A 19,758-nucleotide genomic window follows, 5' to 3' on the forward strand; every position below is an offset into this window, starting at 1 on the left:
TTTAAATGACATTTCTGTAGGGAAAACACAGAAACCACTTGGAAATGTTTCTAAATCTTGTGCCTATTTTTGTCTGTCTTAGCTCAGTGTGTAAAGTGGCTCCGGTTTCAAGATTTCTCAGGCACCTGCCGGCCCTGAGGTCACTCAAACCTTTTGGAAGTAGGGAAACAGAAAAATCAAGAACTCCTCCTGTTTTCCTCTTTCAACTTGACAGAAGAGTACTTTGGGCATGTTACATACCCCACTCTTTAGAGAGTTGGGGTGTTTCTCCTCCCTAAAGTCAGTGGCTCTTTCTTGTACCCCTCACACCCACTCTTGGTGTGGGCACTCCCTCTGGCTGTGGTGACATGGAGGGCCCTTTGCCCAGGGAAGGAAAGAGCTCTAGGGAAGGACCAGCATAGTTTATCTTCAAGAGTTTCAGCCCTCCTCCCTTGTGTGATGACTGGGGATTTTCCCCGCTGTTCCCCCAGTCTGGGAAGGGGTGATGGAACCCAAGGGTAGTCTGGGTTCTGCCTGGACAGAGCTGTCCAGGGAGATGTGGGGAGAGCTGGGCCCATGGAGCAGTATGTGGTGGCTTCTGGCATTTTCCTGATGGTCTTACCCGTCTGGGTTGGTAAAACACATTAAAAAGGAGCTGATAAGGGGGGAAATACTGGGCACAATGTTGCTATGGGGCAGCACTGGAAAGTGCCCAGGAGTCCTGGTGATTTTGGAAGGCATCATCTCCTGAAGCAGCGCCTGGTCATCCCCCTCAGGGACCCAGGGTGGGACCAGGGCAGGCAGCGGCCACTGTCTGAAGGGGGAATGGTGGTGAAGGTGGAAGGATGGGACATGAAGGGGCAGGACACCCTCATGTGCTCCTTGGCTGTCCAGTTAAGTCTTTCTCTGGTTAAGACCATATGGGTAATGCAAGTGTTAGGTGGGTGAACACTTACAGATTTTCTCTAGGATTTAAGGGTTAGTTAAATATGCCCCTCTAACAATAAAATTAAAAAAAAAGGAAAAGTTTTCTCACTTTTTTGATACAGTACTTCTGTTATCATGATATTAATAATTTCGAGGACACTGTGGAAGACTGTACTAAGCTGTTGCCGTGTCAATTACACAGAGCTATATTTTTGTGCTCATTATTATTCTTGGATGTCTCTAATTTACATCTAAATGTACTGACTAATTTTGATTCAATCATGTCAAAAATGATAGGTCATGTGTGGGAGGAGATGACAGCCCTACCATCAGGAATTGCCAGAATGTGAATTCCTCGGGGCAATGATTTAATGCCCAAGTCAAGCAGTGCTGTCAGAATTTGAGGCCAAATTATGACACATTATGCTGTACTATGGACTTGCACATACAATGCATATGAAAAAAGTGACTGAGATTGGAGTTATTAAACTATGCTTTAACCGCTGCTACATTTTCCTTCTCACTCTCACTCTCTCCCTCCTTCTGTCTTTTTTTTCCCATGCTCACTGCATTTGTTCAGAGGTACTAATAATGGTACAGAAATCTCTTCTGTAACAACCAACATCCCAAACCATCCTGAACAGCAGCCTGTGATTAAAGTGGGTGATAAAATAATGGCACTTGATGTACGTTTCTGCTTAGCCTTTCTTTAAATCATTTACACTCTTTTAGCAAGCTACATGTCAGCCAGATGTTCTGTGAAGGGGCAGGGCCCATTTGTTCCATTGTTCCTTTTTCCCAGGATATGATTTTTTTAAAGGAATCCAGTGTCTGAATAAACCTGCTGAATAACCTTCAGCAGCTCCTGAGCAATCCATGGGAACTGATTTGCATGTTGGATAACTCATCCTAATTATTACATCCTATTTGCCTTTTTTAGCTTAAGGGGATTTATCTGTCAGAAGTGAAGGGGTTTTTTGTTAGTTTTTGTTGTTGTTGTTGTGTTTTTTTTAGAAAAGATGTGCTTTTCTATCTCAGCTTTTAATTCTGGGGGAGAGAGTGCAAAGCTATTTACCATGAACACTGTATGGGCAGTTCATTGCACATTCTTGTGCAATCATTGTTGAGATTAATGCTTTAAAGTTAGAGGTTAGAGATTAAAATGATGGTTAGACTCACCATCAAGCTGTTGAATTTGATCTTGTATTTTCATATCAATATTATATGTTCATTATTTTAATCCAAAAATAATGCAACAAGATACTGTGATATAATAGATAGTTGAGTCAAAGTAATTGGGTTTTTTCAACTATATAGAATGACTTAAAAAAAAATAAACCTTGACATTTTAAAGAATTGTGTGAGAAGTTGTGGTAATTGATTTCATTGGCACAGGAGTGAAAAATTTTAATGGTGCACATCTAACTTTTGAAATGTTTAAATTAAATCCATGATCTCTTTTGAGGTATTGGAGATGAACAAAAAGGAAATTGTTTTGTGGTTTCAGAAACATAGCATCTTAAGCATTGCTTGAGAAGTAAACTCTAGGAAAGAAACAACTGACATTTAAGCCTATAAGCTGAGAATGGACACTGTAAGGAAAGGCCATTACTAGATCTGGAAAAGATTGGTTTGATTGTCAGCAGGTTTGGATTGTTTGGATGAAGTGCAGTGACATTCTCAGAGAAGATTTGGAATCCTGTTTAAAAACCCTTAGGCTTAATGTTCACAGAGCCCCAAATCCTGAGGAACAACTCTTCCCAAGCAGATCTGCCTTGCTCCAGGCATGTGATTTGTGTTGTTCTTCCCTTACCTCCCTGGGAACATTAAAATCAACTGTTCTGAATTTCTCAGTCAGGCTGGGGTTGGATGCCAGGCTGGGAACATCACTGTGGCCAATGTGGCTGTGGCCACTCACAACTCCAAATACCCAACCCTGTCCTGAAAGTGCAAGAGGTTTCCAAACAGTTTTGTAGCCTGTGTGCCATCCTAACGATTGTTCTTGATCTCCTTCAAGGCCATAGTAAAAAAAGACATCGGGATGGATGGACTGCATGGGTCAGATCTGCCAGCTGGATTGATCAACCCCATTAACATTATTGCAATGCAAATAACAATTTTTGTTGCTCTGGGAGGAGAGTGTGTTACCTCTTATGGAGGTGAGAAGAGTGCCCAAAATGTTAAACAGCAGAGAAAGGTCCCTCCATCTTCTGGGAGAGTTCTCAGATAGTTGGGATGGTTCCCAAAGTCTCAGGATTTTTTATGTGGTTATTGATGTCTGTGCCAAAGCTGCAGTGCTGGATGCTCTGAAGGGTGGTACACACAGCAGTAGAAAGGAAAAATCCAATCCAATCAAGTTCCTATTTCCCAAGGGTCACTCTGGGGAAAGAGGAGAAAAATTTGTCAGGATTTGAAAGGAAATCAGTGAGAGGTTGTATGGACTGGATCAGGTGTTGGGATTGTGAGAGGCAATACGGACAGTCTAGAGATCTGATTTCACTTCTGCATGCACGCAATTGAAATTCCTCCTTGCACTGACATGGTATAGAAATGATCTGCAGCCAAGGGGATTTTATACTTCAGTCTGCATTTCCCTGAATGTGGAGAGTTCCTACCCCTGATAATTAAACTTCAAAGCTAACACTCTATTAAATGAATACAGCTATTATTTCAGTCTGTTTGGCCGCAGTCAGTTGACATTGCAAAGGCATTAAAGGGGGCTATAAACATCACTGTTTTCAAACAAAAGCAGTGTTTTAGAAAATATAGCAAAATCATCAGGAGTATTTTAATGTCATTATGTCTGCTGATTTTTCTGTGTGCCTGAATGTCTCTTTTCATTGCTTAGGAAAACATGTACTAAGCTAGTTTCCTGACTTTTGATTGTCATGGACTTACTAAAAAGCCAGGAGTCTCATTCCAGTTGCAGAGGGGAAGCAAACAGCTGTCAGGGACCATACCTGTAAAGGCAGAAAGCCATAGCTCAGTAAGCTGTCTTGCCATTTTTGTGGTACCTGAAAAAAGCACATTATTATATCAGAACCATGTAAACTTGCACAAATTTATACAAAACTGTTTTTGTATTTCTGAGCTCTGGAGACCACTGAAATGAGACTCCTTAAGTAAGCTGGTCACTGGCTTATCTAACAGACTTTTTTCTCAAGATTAGGGTAGAGGTAGAGGAAGAGCCAGAATAGACCCTGAGATGTTGTTTGAATAGCATGCAGCTTTGTTAACACATCTGGGAACTATCCAGCAATAACTTGTACAAAACAGATCATTCTTCCTTCCATAATCCACTCCACCTGTTGGAGGACTGCCATCAGGATGACTGACCAGTGTGGCCATTCTGGCTTGTTTTCCAATATTGTTTTCCATATGGTCAATAGACATATGGACAGATGATCAGACATAAATTCAGCAGCTTCTTTGGACCCACAACCCCTCTACCCCTTTGCTGTCTTCTGTTTGCCATCCTGCTAGATCTGTTATCTCCCTGCCTCACACTGGGCTCATTGCAAGTTCTAAAACACTGAACATTATTTTCCAAGCTCTTTTCTGTGTTTCTGAACTACTGAAGTGACTTTCCTCAACCTGTCCCATCTGTAAGTCCATACTAGTGACTCTCTGCCCAAATGGAAAGGAAAGGAAGAAATTTTCCCTGGTCAAGAAGAATGCGGCTTCAAGCAAACATGACTTTCCTAAGCTTTGTCTTTTCAAATGCACTGTAGGCTAGGACCAAATATACCTGTTTCCTTTCCCATCTACATATCTGAGAATTTGTTTTGTGCAAAACCATATGGGTAGATTATCAATGCCAAATACAAACAGTAGCATCTCATTGTCTTCTCCCTTCTTTTCAGTCTTACAGGGTTGACCTTGCTGGGCTGGCACAAAACTATATTTCTGTTGTGTGTCAATATAAAATGGTCTTTGACTAACTCATTTCCTCAGGCATGAGCATAATTTATTTCTTCCAGTTTAGGTATTTTAAAGCCCGGATAGTCTATATTAGTGACTGACCCCTTCTCTACAGCTAGCTGAGAGAGACACACACATTAAGAGGGGAAAATCGCACATTCTTGGTGACATATTTGCCTGACACACCTTTTGTCCTTGATGTACAGTGGGCCAAAGTGGCTAGATACAGGTTGAGTGGCACTGATTCACTCTGAACAGCACTTCTGACAGGACAGTTAAAAAACCGACCTTAACTGAATTTTTCCTTAGGGAAGTTTTTCTTTCTGCCAACTGGATCAGCACAGCACATCTTGACTAAACATCTCTGCGAGACTACATATATTAAAAATATCTCTGAAAAACAGACATTGAGAGGTGTTTAGAAAGCCATCCCATGCTGAATAAAAAAGGACTTTTCAGACGTATTTGTCCCTTTCCTTTTCTTTCCTGCAATTCTTGTGCAATACAATAGCAATAATTCTTAGCAGTAGAATAACTTACAGGATACAAATTTTTGTGAATTTGACAAGCTGTTTTTTGAAACCTCAGTATTTGCCAAACATAGCCTGAACTTGCAGAAGTTCTGTAACCTCATCCATAGATACATTTTCAGTCACATTATCCACAGAACCAATACCAGCTGTCCAGGGAAGACTTTCTCTTAGCATCCCCAGTCATGTTTCCTCTTTCCTCCCAATAGAGCTTACCAGCCTCTGATAGAAGCCATTTCTTTCCATGTTAGCTACTGACCCACAATGCCCTTTGCTGAAAGAAAAGGGGAAGAGCAGGAAGCAGAGTTTGGCAAAGGGGTCAGAGCTGCCTTTGTGTTCTTCTCATAGTGTGGGAAGTCTCTAAGGATGGAGGTGAATCTCACGAAAAGGAAGTCTGACCCTCAAAAATGAGAAGTAATACCAGCCAACAGAAAAGCTATGTTTGGATGTGGGAGTAGGAGAATGATGGGAAAGCCAGCCATGGAATAGAATGTTTGTAAAATGTTTTGCACAGAAAGAGCAGCTCTTAGGAAAAGACCTAGAGGTAATGGATTGCCTGCTGGTGGAAAAAAGGGGTAGAAGGACAGCACATCCAAGTCCTTCACAGAGGACAGGTTCAATTTACATTTGGTACTCTTCTTCTTACTCATTTCCCACCCATGTCATGTGGGAAATCTATCTTCACTGGTGTATAAAAATGTTCCAAATGAAAGGTCAAAATCAGCAAAGGACAAAAAAGTAGATGAACTAATTAAATTGAATGGTCCACCCACTACCTGGTACTGGAGCTTCTGAAGATTAGAATAGAAAAAATATTTGTTCAAAGTTATGTATTTCTGCACAGAAATCTTTCCTGTTTGTTATTATGGTAAGATGAGTTTATTACTCAGATTCCAACAATGCTGATTTCCAGATGTGATTTCACTAGTCACTCCAAGCTATTAAACTCTCAGTGCCCTCAGACTTGACACATATTTGACATATAAACAACATTACACAAATAAAATAGAAATTCCTTAGAAAACTGATCTAGTAACATTGGAGTGATAAACTTTTAATGTTAGTTAAGGATAATATGAATTACCAACAGCAAAGACTAGGAAACTGTGTTAACAGTAGAATGCCTGTGGTGTAAAAAACCACAGACAAACAGACCAAACAAAATACTGTGGCTGGAATTTGATTTGGAGACTTGCACTGGTGAGTAACTGTATACAAGGCTTTGCACAAGGGTCAGTTTTGATGTGGGCAGTGGTCAGATTATCTTGTTTTGAATAGTCAGTAATTGAAGAATGGCCTTCAAAAAGGTTCTGTGACATACTGGGTTAGAGTGGACTCCATTGGTTTCAGTTATAAACATGAGTTGACATTGCTGAGGGCTTCCTTTGTATGGCTCACACAGGGACAATGGGGAACTGATTTAGCACTTTCTGCTTTCTTTCTTCCTCTTCTGCTTACACCTTTGTTTCAAATGAGTAATGCTTTTGTTTCTTCGGCCTGACTTTGCTGAATGATTTACATTCAGGAAAAAATGTGTCCCCGTGGAAATAACAGTTATTAATTTCGAGTACCAAGGCTAAAATAGCCTTGATACAATCATGATAAAGAATAGTGTGGCTAGAATCACTGTGGTATAACATTCACTATGACTTTTTTAAATGTTAATTTGGTCTCTTAATTTGACCTCCTGTTAGGCACTTTATGAAATGAAGATAAAAATGGAAAGGGTAATACATTAATGCTTAATCCACTTAATGAAATAGGATTTCCTTTGTGATTCCATATAAATTGGTGTATAACTTAGACTATTTTACCTGAAATAATAATAGAGATGAAATTAATTCTCAGCTGTAAATCCTCACAGTTAATTTTGTAGTGGTCACTTTACCCTTGTGGATTGCTGCATTTTACTATTGTTCACAAGACTCAGATTGTAGTTTTACTTTGTGCTGCTTTCTACATGCACCAGTTGTTTCTCTCCTGCATCTGACACCCTACAGATGTGAAGAATGTTGTAGATTAATATGTACCAAGGGGAAAGTCAATAACATGCATTCCTCACACAGGATTGTTTTGAGATGGGCTGTAAGGGTCACCATGTTATTTCACTTCTTTTCCTAAATCATGACAAGTGATGAAGAAATAGTGGGAGAAGAGAGGGTTTGAGTTCTGTGATTCTCTCCCTTTGAACCCCACAGGGAATAAATAATTTACACCTAAGCATCTTTCAGTCTTCACGGCTTGCTTGAAGGGTTGTGCCCTGTGGGTATTAACTATTGCCCCCTGAAATTAATCTTTCCATGGTACAGGTAGGATTACTGGTGTGGGAAGTGACACACTGTGGATTAAACCAATGATGTCAAAAGCATGAATGGCTTTGGTTTGAGCCAAACCTGCCCCACCCTGGATGGTCAGTTTCTGTGGAGCCTGCATACGGGAAACACCAGTAGCACTGGTGTTATGTTACTGGGCCTTCATGTTGGAGGGCCTGTACAGCCCTCAATCTGTGTTAGTCTTCCCTCGTCAAATCTGCGCATTTCAGATCAAACCAGGAAATTTATTATCAGGGCACGTTGTTTATGGAAATTGTTTATGGGACAGACATTATTTGAAAGAAATGAAACACACCTGACTGTATCTGTTTGACTGCAGTATTACGTGTGTTTTGCTGATGAGTTCATGAGAGCTTGGTGGGGTTAATTACACCTCGGGCTGATTCAGTTTTCTCCACAACTGCTTTGCAGTCTTGCAGCCCCTGTGGAAACACTGGAATTACTCTTCATTTGTAGGTGTATGAGGTCAGAATCTGTTCACTCTACCACCACTGGCTATGGGCAGCTGCTTTTAACATAAATGTGCTCTCCCCTTTTGCGGATAGATTTGATGTGTACCAATTCTGTATATGGTTTTGGTTGAATAATAAATTCCCAGTTATTTAGTACAGTGTTCTGCCTCTTCATTTACATCAGCAGGACTTTTCCATTAATGTACAACCTTGTATTCCGTTGGGACCAAGTAATATTCCATGTGTACTGATTTTAGTCTATTAAAATATTACACATTTTGTATTTTTAAAGTAACCACAGGAAATTCAATATTTCTTTCTTTGAGTTTCATTATTCCAATATCAGAAACCATATGTGCATTTCTACTCTGTTGTTTATTGTACCATGTGGCTGAAAAATAATATAAAATTGGGACTTAATTGGACTAAATGCTTGGCAGACAAACTACATCTGGTTTAAAGAAACCCTAAATATCTTCCTTTCTGAAGACTGTGAGGCCTTAAGAATGGTAAATTGAGAAGGGTTTAAAGCAAATTATTGAGCTGTTTGGGTAAGAGAGTCTATCAACCATGAGGTTTGAGGCCTGATTCTGATGTTACTTTCCTTGGTAAAATTATATCAGTAGCTCTACTGGAGTCTATGGCATTAAAGCAATATCAAACCCATTAATGTCAGATCAAGCCCTGGTCAGTTATTTGGAATTGAAAGTACTGTAGTTGAAGGTCTGCACTCTCTGCCTTTTTAAGTGTAATGGCTCAGTGCACCAGGCCCCAACAGCTTTATATGTTCCCCTGGAAAAATCTGCTTCTGGCTTTTAAATTCAGAGGTCATCTAGGCCCTGATTTATTAATGTATTAGAGTAATGTAAAAGGAAGGAAAAAAAGGGAATAAGTACTTTTAAAGTGTAATTTTCTACTGTTTGAAGTATTGTGTAAATTAAATGTGATCTTCCTTAATCTGGAACCCCAGTTGGCTTAATCAAATATCAAACCAATGTGAATCCTTAGATGGAATGGCAAATTTAAGTGCTCTCCCTCTCTGTATAATCCACACTTTCCTTTAACACTAAGTCATTTCAGTTGTGTTTGCAGCAAGCATTGAAACAGAAGTGTGGCTGGGGCAAGAGCTGGACAGGTTGTTTCACTTAAGCAGCATTTATGCCTTGCTTTCTGTCACGGCAGAGCATTCCCAGGCCTGCCTTAGTGTTTCTCTGTGCTCCTGGCATTCAGGGGTAAATATCCTAAAGCTGCTTAAAATTAAAAAGTGAAAGTAGTTAGTGCTTGTATATGGTAATTCCCATCTGTGGAATTCAGACATGCTATTGTGAAGGAGAAGATGAGGCATGGAAAAATTAAATGTTCTGCATATGATGAAATAGTAAGTTGGTAGCAGAGCCTAGAGAAAAGGAAATTGGATCTTCAGATTGCCAGCCCATTTCCTCCACAGCATGGACTCTCAGAATGGGCATTAATACCAACATTTGTATTTCCATGTCAGGTTTTTTCCCAATGAATATTTATCTACATATGGTTGGGGGAGGAGAATAAGTGTAACCCTCATCTTCCCCAGGGTACTGCCTTTAACCATTCATGGGTACATTACAGAGGAAGATGGAAGATTTGTGTGTCAGTAAGTTAATGGATTTCTTTATCACCCACTTGGGTTTCAACCTATTCCACTCAAAACTGATCATTTGCAACAAACATGCCAGCACTGAAAGCTGTAAATTCTGAATGTTAATTCTGTGAGTGGTGATCCAAACTGAGAACAAGGAATTAAATGGTAAATGACCAAGCAGAAAAGAACAAAATAATCTGTCTGTGGCTGGATTCAGGTCTAAAGAAAAGATAGATTGTTGTCTGTTCTGTGACACCAAGGATACAGTGTATTTTTAAACCTTTTTCTCTTGATTGCTGTGAGATATTTGGATTGTGCCACTTGTATGTTTGAAAACAAAAGACAAGCAAGCTTTTTTTTTTTTTTTCAGTGTGTAAGAAAAAACAAAGAGAAACACACCGACAAATTTTTGGGGGGATTAATACCCAGTAAATCAATCTTCTTTCCACTGAATAGGAATGAGTTCCATGACCTTCACTGGATTCAGGAAGTGGAATACTTTTTGTTCTTTTTCCTGTGTTTGAAAACTCACAACAGCTACCCAAGTGTTGTTTATACTCACAGTGCTGCATATCAGGTCTACACTCAAGTGGAGCAAATGCCAAGAGTTGCAGAAACTCTGGGTCGTTGCATGAGTTTTCAAAATCAGCTTGTTTTACCAAACAATAAAATGCCGTAAAATGAGACACAGACTCCATCTCTAAAGCACCTTGTGAGAATGGCAAAGTACAGTAAGAAGTCTTTTTCCTCTCTTTGGCAAAGCTGAACCCTTGGAAAAGGAATATACTGAAAGACTTTAGACCATCTACCAAAGCTGCACTTGGGAAACTAAAGTTTACTTCTTTAATTCTCCATCTAGAAAATTGTACCTTCTCCTACCACCTGATGGAAATAAAGTTTATGATATAATCAGGTGGCTGAGATCAATAACGATATGGTGAATGTAAGTTATTTTTATGTAAGTTGGCCTTTATAACAGATGAGGCAAATTAGTGTTAAAAAAAAAGACAGGGAATTGTCTGGAAGTACAGGTGCCTAAAGGGTTGCTAGACCTCAAACTGGATTCCTAGGAAGGTTTCAGGAAGGAGAGTGGCTTACAAAGGCAAGTGATTTTTGTTAAATGTGCAAAGGGTAGCCAAGTCTTGAAGCAGTGTCCTTGCTTGGGAATGGTGCATTAAAATGATCCTTCCTGTGTTTGAAGCTAAAAGTTGTAATGAACATTAATTGCAAGCACTCTTGCATGCTTTGGCTCCAATTTAGTCTCCATCTAAATTAGCTAGAAATCTATGGCCTTGATTTATTGCATTTGCAACAGTCGCACTAAAGGAAGGTAATTCCTTCTGAAAATGCCACATGCAGGCAGGAACAGGAAACCAATTAGGAATCAGTGGATGATAAATGGGCATTTTTACCAGCAGTTTACTTAATATCCCCATTAAATAAGCCTCTTTGCATTTATCATTTCATTCTCCCTCAGTCTATAAGGTCCTTTAATTGCTGCCTAAATGAGCCCTGTGTTTCAGTCCAAATTTAATCTTGGATCGGGAGAGAGAGATCCTTTCCAATGCTTGCCTGCCCAGCTGCCAAGAACTGTCAGAAATGATCACATAACTTTGCACATTTCTCACAGTCTCATTGGAGAAACGTAAGATTGACAGAAAAAAAAAAAAAACAAACCAAAACCACAGGTCATATTTTTGCTTTTAATTGTAAACTACAGTGTGAGCCGCCTTTTTCCTCAATTGCATTTCCTGTATTTTTTTTTTTTTAAGTTGCACTAAAAATAGATGGAAGTTGTAATGTTTCTCTGTGCTTTTTCGTTTGGGAGAGGTACCTTCAGTGGAAGTAGATGTGTGGCAGAACTAATGAAGTGTTACAGAGTTTGTGCAGCAAACAATTACTGGCTGGCTGTGGCTGAGCGGGTTGGTTACTGAACATGTGATTTGTGGGCGGAACATTGCGTCTCCAGGCTAAATGGCAGTCAATGATAAAGAATCCCAAAGCAGTTGCCTCAATCTGCCTTGTAATTTTTTTTTTGGTAACACTCAGATTTGGGGGTCTAGGGCTGGGGCTCTTGAAAACATAAAAATAGTTGTTTTCTTTAAAAGTTGTGTTATTTCAGAGGTCTTCTGACCTTGGAGCATAAGCAGATGTTCACAGCATATGGAAAATTCATGGATTAGCCCCCAAACATCATTTTTGTAAGGGGACAATTCCCACTTAGAGTCAACTGTTTTCTGAAATGCAGTGGACTTTCACCTGGGTGGTCCAGATGTCAGACCTCGCACCAAAAGTACAAAGCCAAATCACCAATGCACTAAAACTCACATATTTCTGAAAAATTGGCAGCAAATAATAGGCCCAGAGGAGGAATATTACCCAAACATTCAGTGCTGATTTATCTTCCTACTGTCAAAAGCATACACATCTGTCTTGGTACAAAGAGCAACCCAAAGTCAGTGCTGTTATCTTGCCCTTCATCCAGACATTTCAGCTTCTAATTTAAAATATCTATCAATGTGGAGCCTGATGTTGGTGCTGGAGGACTTTGAACTGATGTCAATGAGACAGTCTAGGACTGAGGCACTCAAATCTAGTGTTAAATAATGATGAGTGTTATAATAATCTCTAAAACCAGAAGGGTGACTGAGTCTCTTTTTGGACTAGTCCTCCTACTACTATAAACAAACAAATATCACAAGAAAAGGAAGCAATACAGCCTCTGTGAAGCTCTGACCTCACTCGTGGGATTATAAACTGTTTGCTTTATATATGTGCTCGTCTGCTATTTTTCTTCCTTTAACAAAAAAAAAAATAAAGAAAATAAAAAATTGTAAATTCAGAGCGTATAGATGATAACAGCTTGGGAAACATTAGATGCATCTCAAAAATATTTTTCTCTTAATTCATTGAAGGGTGGTTGAGTCCACTGTCATGTGGATTCAAGACTGTAGAAAAAATCATATACAAAGGTAATTGTATTCTGTTGAGGAAGGGAAATGATTGATGGGCTCGAGGGTGTACTAATATAAGATTTGTCTTATTTTACTGTCTCCATTAAAGATTCGAAGGTGAGAGTAAGCAGGAAGTTATTTACATTCAGGCGTGATACAAAGCTGTCATCTCATGCCATCTGAAATCAGTCACTTTGGAGCATTTTTGTCTTAATGCTTACTTGAAATCATTCGTCATCACAGGGAGGCTGGGGAAAACCCAGCCTGAAACCTAATATTTCAGATAATGAAGATGGGATTACTGCATAGGAATGGCTGTACCAAGCAAGACCATAGGCCCATTTATTCCATCTTCTGTCTCATAAGTGGCCAATAGAAGATGCCTAGGGAAGAGTCTAAACAGGGCAAGCATTCAAGGATACTTTCCCTCACTAAGGAAGCAGAGGTGTCAAAAGATGTGGTATCCATCCAAATTAATATATTCAGCACCTGAGAGGCTGGTAAGGACTACATGTTACTTGTGTTCAGTTTCTGAGAACTAACAGGTACAGTTTTTATTTTTAAAAAAGTTGCTAAGAAAATTAAGTCAACAAATCCAGCCATTCTAGGGGAGGTGAGAGGGGTAAAATTCTGCCACCAATTATGGCTGGTATTCAGGGAAAAAAAAAGAACTGGAATAAATGGTCCATTTCAGCATGATATTATGATGTTGTGTGTGTGATCCCAAGCACTTAACAGACCTATCTGTGAGGACTAGAGGAGGAAAACCTTGAGACCCCAAAATCTGCACAATTATTCAGGTTATTCCAGATGAAATGAGACTGTGGGACTTAAAGCTAGGTGGCTGGGGAGCACAATGTCAGATGAAATTCAGTGCTGACAAATACACTGTAATACATATTAGAAGGAATAATTTGATCACTGCCTTTTAACTGAACTGAAGTCATTGCAGAAAAGAGTTTGCCAGTGGACAAATTAGGGAGCAACAGTAATGAAAAAGCAAAAAATGTGTTAAAGTCAAGGACTAGAGAACACTGAAAGTATTGGATTGTCATGATATAATTTTAACTGGAAATACAGAGCATGAATAGGATGGGCAATGGATAGAAGTTATAAAAGGCAATTCCTGAACAATTTATCTAGGGAAAATGAAAAGGTTACAGCATGAGAGGACAATTAGAAGGGAGCATGAGAAATGTATATAGAGAGATGAAGGACATAAAATAGATATATCAAGGGTGCTTATTTATATTTTTTCCTTACACGGAAACTAATGAAAACCAAGAATAAGACTACAGGAGTTCAAATGTCTGTTGGGCCTGTCTCAAACTAATGAAAAACTCACATAAAAACTTATATGCTAACGAGGTACAACATCTGAGAGCCTTTATTGGGTAATTTCTTTGCTCCTCTGCTCCCTTTTGCATCAAGGAAAGCTAAAAAAATTAAAATGGCACCTAACCTTGGCTTGGTAAATGTATCGTTTTGAATAATAATGAAATTTTACTTCCCATTTGGTAAAAATGCAATTATTAGGCTTCCTGCTGGCCAGTTTTAACATTTGATGGTCAAATATATTTGCTGTGCTACTTCCTGCTTTCACATCACTTGAATCTTGAAGAGCTGTGGCTGGGTGAGGATGTAGTGCCCAGAGCTGAGGTGTGTTTGGGAAAGCATGGACTGCCAGCCCTCATAAGGAATTATCTCAGCCTGGAATGGGGCTCCCTTGCCCACAGGTCGCTAGGGATTTCTGCTCTTTAAAGGGGTAATTCATGTGAACCTAAACTACTATCTTGCACATACTGCATGACTTATCCACGCCACTCCTTGACACTTGATACTGTTGAGGGAATAACACTACTACTAAAAAATATAGACTTGTATGGTTATAAAGTTCAAATTATGGGTAGAAATGTCTGGTTTTATGTGACACAGGAGAAAAACTTGTTTTCTTGATCATATTAGTTGACAGAATTTGAAAACTTTCCATTAACAATCTGTCACTATCAGCTTTAGGAGACTGAAACTGACATTGGCTGCTGAGGCCTGGGCAAGCCCCATGCAAAGGGATGTAGCCACTGGTAGCCGCTGCTTAGAGACATAAAAGTCCTTGTCATGGCTTCACACTGTCCAGGCATCCCTCTAAGCTTGTGACTCTGGAGACAGCCCTTCAGATGAGTCTACAGCATTGCAATTAATTGCATGAAATTAGAGTGCAAGAATGTCACCTGATGGTCTCATGCAATAAGAATGTAGAAGGCAGAAACATATTTATAAAACCTTCTTTGATTTACTTTTGTACTACAGCAATAAAGGTGAGAACCTGACCCTCAGTGAGTGTGGGTAAGTGGTGTGCATGTGCTCACACGTGTGTGCTTTGTTACATGGCTGAATCTGCTATATTTCATCCTTCATGCCTAATTGTTACCCTTTCCCTCCTCTGCAGAAGGAGGTCTGTAAAAATGGTTGCTGGTTATACAGCATACAAATATATATATATATATATATATATATATATATTTGTATATATTTATATTGTATATATTTATATTCAGCCTGGAAAAGAGAAGGTTTTGGGGTAACCTAATTGCGGCCGTCCAGTGACTGAAGAGAGTCTACAGGAAAGATGGAGGGAGTCTGTTTACAAAAGCATGTAGGACAAAGGCAATTATTTCAAGCTGAAAAAGAGTAGCTTTAGATTTGGTATTAGGAAGAAATTCTTTGTGGGTGATGAAGCATTGGAACAGGCTGCTCAGAGAAGCTGTGGATGCTGCCTCCCTGGAAGTGTTCATGGTCAGATTGCATGGGGCACTGACCAACCTAGTCTAGTGGAAGATATCCCTGTCTATGGCAGAGGGTTTGGAACTAGATGGTCTTAAATGTTCCTTCCAACCCAGGTCATTCTATGTTTATATGATTCCATGGTACGTGGCAGCTCATGGCTGACTGTATGTATAGCCTTGTGGAGAGGCATTTCCAAAGCTACTATCCAGGAACTGGAAAGCTGCTATACAGGAACACTTTGAAGTGAGGGGGAAGCCCAGGTCCCAGAAGTATCCCTCACACTTGAAGAGACCCCCAGGCCAGAACTGGGCAACAGCTTGATGGGTTTAAGGAGGAGAAATCCTCCATGGTTTGATTTGTAGTGTGCCCACTTGCCTCCATGCCCCACCCAAATTCACTCAAGCTCTGAGAGGGAATAACAATCCCTCAAAAGATCAGTCATTGCACTGCACTCCTGTTTTCAGCCATGGAGCTAAGTGTGTGCTGTAGCCTTATCCCTCCCCTACAGATGAAATAACTGAGGGGCAGAAAGCTAAGGTGAGTGCCCAGAATTGCTAGCAGGCTGCTGGCAGAGCCAAGAATAAAAGCCTGTGTGTGGCATGACATCTCGCCTTTGCAGCTTTGCAAAAGCTGGATTGCAAGGTCACTCGGGTAGTGCTTGTTTCTTCCTATTTATTCTGTAAAACATGACTTTCCAGATTAAAAAATAATAAGAAATGTCTTGGGTGAATTTCTTTACAAAGTCTCTGCCCATTATTACTTGGATTTTTTTTGGCAGCATAGCTATTATGCTGATGTTGGCCAGTGAACTATGACTATACAGAAAGGAAGAGAAGAAAAAAAAAAGAAAAAAGTGCATAACTATTTTGTGCCTATGCTAAATATCTCTGTAATTTAACAGTATGTATATGCCCTCATGAAAATCTCCACACTGCATAAAACAAAGTCCTGAGCATCTTTGAAAATGCAGGCTGTACTAGCAGAAATATAATTAAGAGAAAATACTAATCACATTTTTATCCAGGGTGACATTACGGGTTAAGAGTGGATATATGTTTGTATCTGGATTTCAGTCCTAAACTTAAGGCTGAATCCAAACAATGTAACCTCAGAAAAGTGGTGAATAACATAAGAAATCATTTTCCTGTAAAATATTTTTGACTTTGAGAAAGTAACTGTCATTAATTTGCAACAGTACTTGTTGGTACTCTTAAATAAGTTTTTCCCAGGATAACAATCTGTGTAAATGAGAAATAATGAGAAAACTATTTCTTACATAATTTCTTGAAACCAGTGCTGGCAACCTGATCAAACCATTCAGTGGTGAATTGTTCACTATGTTCACGTTGCACAGACCCCCACTTTTGGAAGGATTTGTGTATGTTTTCATAACCTAGCCAGCTTTTCATTGAACACCTGGGTGCTTAAAATTAACAACTAATTTTCAATTGCCCATTCAACTGTGGTTTCATGAAGACAATCAAAACATGAGGCCACAACCTTTCCCCCTTGTACAAATAAAGCTTGCTCAGTCTTGATGCAAGACTTTCTAGTGTTGGGGATGAGCTGAGCAACCATGGGGTTTTGTCATGGCATTCTGCTTTGGACGAACACTGCAACAGAAGTAGAACACTTTGGCATCAAGGATAATCATTTGGATCTGGTAGATCAAAGGTATGGTTGCTGTTCTTGGCCTTGACATAAAATAGTGGCTGTAGGGCAATTCAGTGGAGCTTTGAGGTTTAGCATGACATGGTCCATCCACACAGAGTCCATAAAACATAATTATCTAGACTGTAGCATACTGTGGTATAGTGTGTAGTAAATACTTGATGTAGAATTACCTTCCTTGTGGATTATGTGAAAATATAAAATGCTGACATTTCCCAAATAATTTGATTTAGTAAAAATTAAAGAAGTTATTAAAAAATCCTAAAATATAAAGCACATTTCTCAACTAGGTTCTTGGTCTATGTTATGTCTTGCAAGTATTGCAGAGATATAGTCCTCTACTGTACTGTCCTGTGTTAGATGCAAATTGAGATGATATGGCATTTTTGGGTAGCAGCTCAAGGTTGAGCTGTGATTTTACAAAGTCAGCAAAAATTTCATGCCAGATACTGCCTTATCATACTCTTTTTCATTCCTATCCCTGATAATCTTGTCAAATGTTGTTGCTTAAATACAGAGCAAGCTACAACAATTAATCTGTAATGTTAACCACTGCACTTTCATTTGTTGACATAGAATGTTCAATAGTAAAGAACAAGAGAGTAAACTGAGATTATCCGTAAATTACTGCTCTTGCCTAGCTTAGCAGGGGTGGCAAGAAGGGAGTGTGGAAGGCTTTGTATCACCAGTCCTCATCACAATCTTTTGTATTTTGACTATAAAATGTGTGCAGCAAATCCATGGTGACTCAGGAATGCCACAGTTGTCACTATGCTGTGCACTGCGGCCACTCAGAGCGGGGTGGCATAGCAGAAATGGGATTCAGTCCTTCTGTTCTCACACTCCAGGTTTCTGTCACCTGGAAAACTAGCACTCATGTGGGGCTTACAGAGCAGAAAAAGGTGTCAAGTCTGTCTGGTGGAGACTGATAAGTACTGGAAGGATGAAAGTAGTGTCAATGTACCACAACATCACTGAATAATGGTAATATGGTAGTGAGTCCCTCACAGTCACCAGCCAGCTGGGAAATCTGATTGATAGGTAAGGTCTTGGAAAAAAATAAAAATCTAACTTATACACTAGTCTGAATAAAAAAGTGATTTTTCCTACTCCCTTCCTGAACAGAACAATGCAGTTTATGGCTATCTGCTATAATATTATTAATTTAATAATTAATTTAATTACTAAAACTGGTGAATTGGTCAATGGGCTAACACCTCTGTCATATCTAACTTCAATAACTCATCACTTTTGTCATTCTGCCATTTTTCAGAAGTAGGGGCTTTCAAGAAAGGCAGTACTCTTTCCCATTTTGATGGATAGAGGACATGGAATGAGGCCAAGTAGAGTGTCAGCAGGCTTGCAAACACCTTACATCAAAATGGATCCAGAAAATCAACACAGGTCAATCCCTCCAGCAGGGATGACATCGGAAAGATGTACTGGAAAAGAAAGTGAGACCTCATCTTCACCCTGTGAAAGTGGATCTGAAGACTGCTCATTAAGTCGTCAGTCATAAATAAGGCTTATAGGGAATGTTCGCAAAAACAATGTTAGATCTGCTTCTTGTAAAACCTAAACTGGAGTATGTTGTGTTAGCTCTTTAAAAAATTAGTTTGAAAATTCCAAAATCTTCATTTTTTTCACCTCAATTCTTGTACTTTCCTTGGTTTTGAAATAATAAGGGCCAGCTAGAGGGAGAAGTTTGTAATGAACTACAGTGGCATTGCATCTCTCATCTGCTGATTTATAAACATCTTGAATATAGGTAAGCAAATGTATCAATGCCATTTAGTGTTATACCATCACTGTTTTAGGGGCATTATGGGGTGTGACATAGTGGTTCTCTAGTTTCCTCCAGATTTGTCTAGGACCTGGTGGTTAGCATGTTTGCTGGCAGTGTTAACAGAGGCCTGAGAGTTTAAATCTTACGTGAAGGGGTTCATCAGGGTTACTGTCAAGGGCAGCATGATGAAATAGACATTGCCCTTCATACAGAGAGCACTGACTGCAGCGCTATCAAATAAACCAGTACCTTTAAAATGTACTGCGGCTATTAAAGAGACAGGCTCTTAGATTACCCCTAAATGCTGTGCTTCTCTCCCTCTCATGTCTGCTGCTATTTCATTTTTATTGTCTTTATGGAAAAAAATTCAAAGGGTTGGAGGACAGAGGAAACATTCTTGTAAAGTTACTTTGTAATCCGTAGAGTTAGCCCACAGAGGGAGAGAGAAGGGAAGTATTTTTCAGAAGCTTTAATAGGTTGCAAATTCTCTGCCTTAATGGTCCTGTTTAGGCTCTGTATTTACGGGTGTGTGCATACATAAGCACACACATGCACAATCAATGTGCGTTCACACAATAAATTTCTCCAAAGTATTTTAGAAAGATGCTTTTCTAATACAACCCTTGCCTAAACCCAGTGCTGAGAAATAATGGCATTTGACTCTCACCTTAAGTTTTTTCCTCTGAATTTCCTGCTCACTCTTTTGCTCTCTCTCAGAGAATCAGATCCTCAGCAGTGAGGGATTAAAGTCTCATGCTGCAACATTCATCCTTCTTGCTGAATGAATAACATGATTAAGGAAT

This window comes from Zonotrichia leucophrys, chromosome 1 (genome assembly GCF_028769735.1).
Source record: "Zonotrichia leucophrys gambelii isolate GWCS_2022_RI chromosome 1, RI_Zleu_2.0, whole genome shotgun sequence".
NCBI lineage: Eukaryota > Metazoa > Chordata > Aves > Passeriformes > Passerellidae > Zonotrichia > Zonotrichia leucophrys.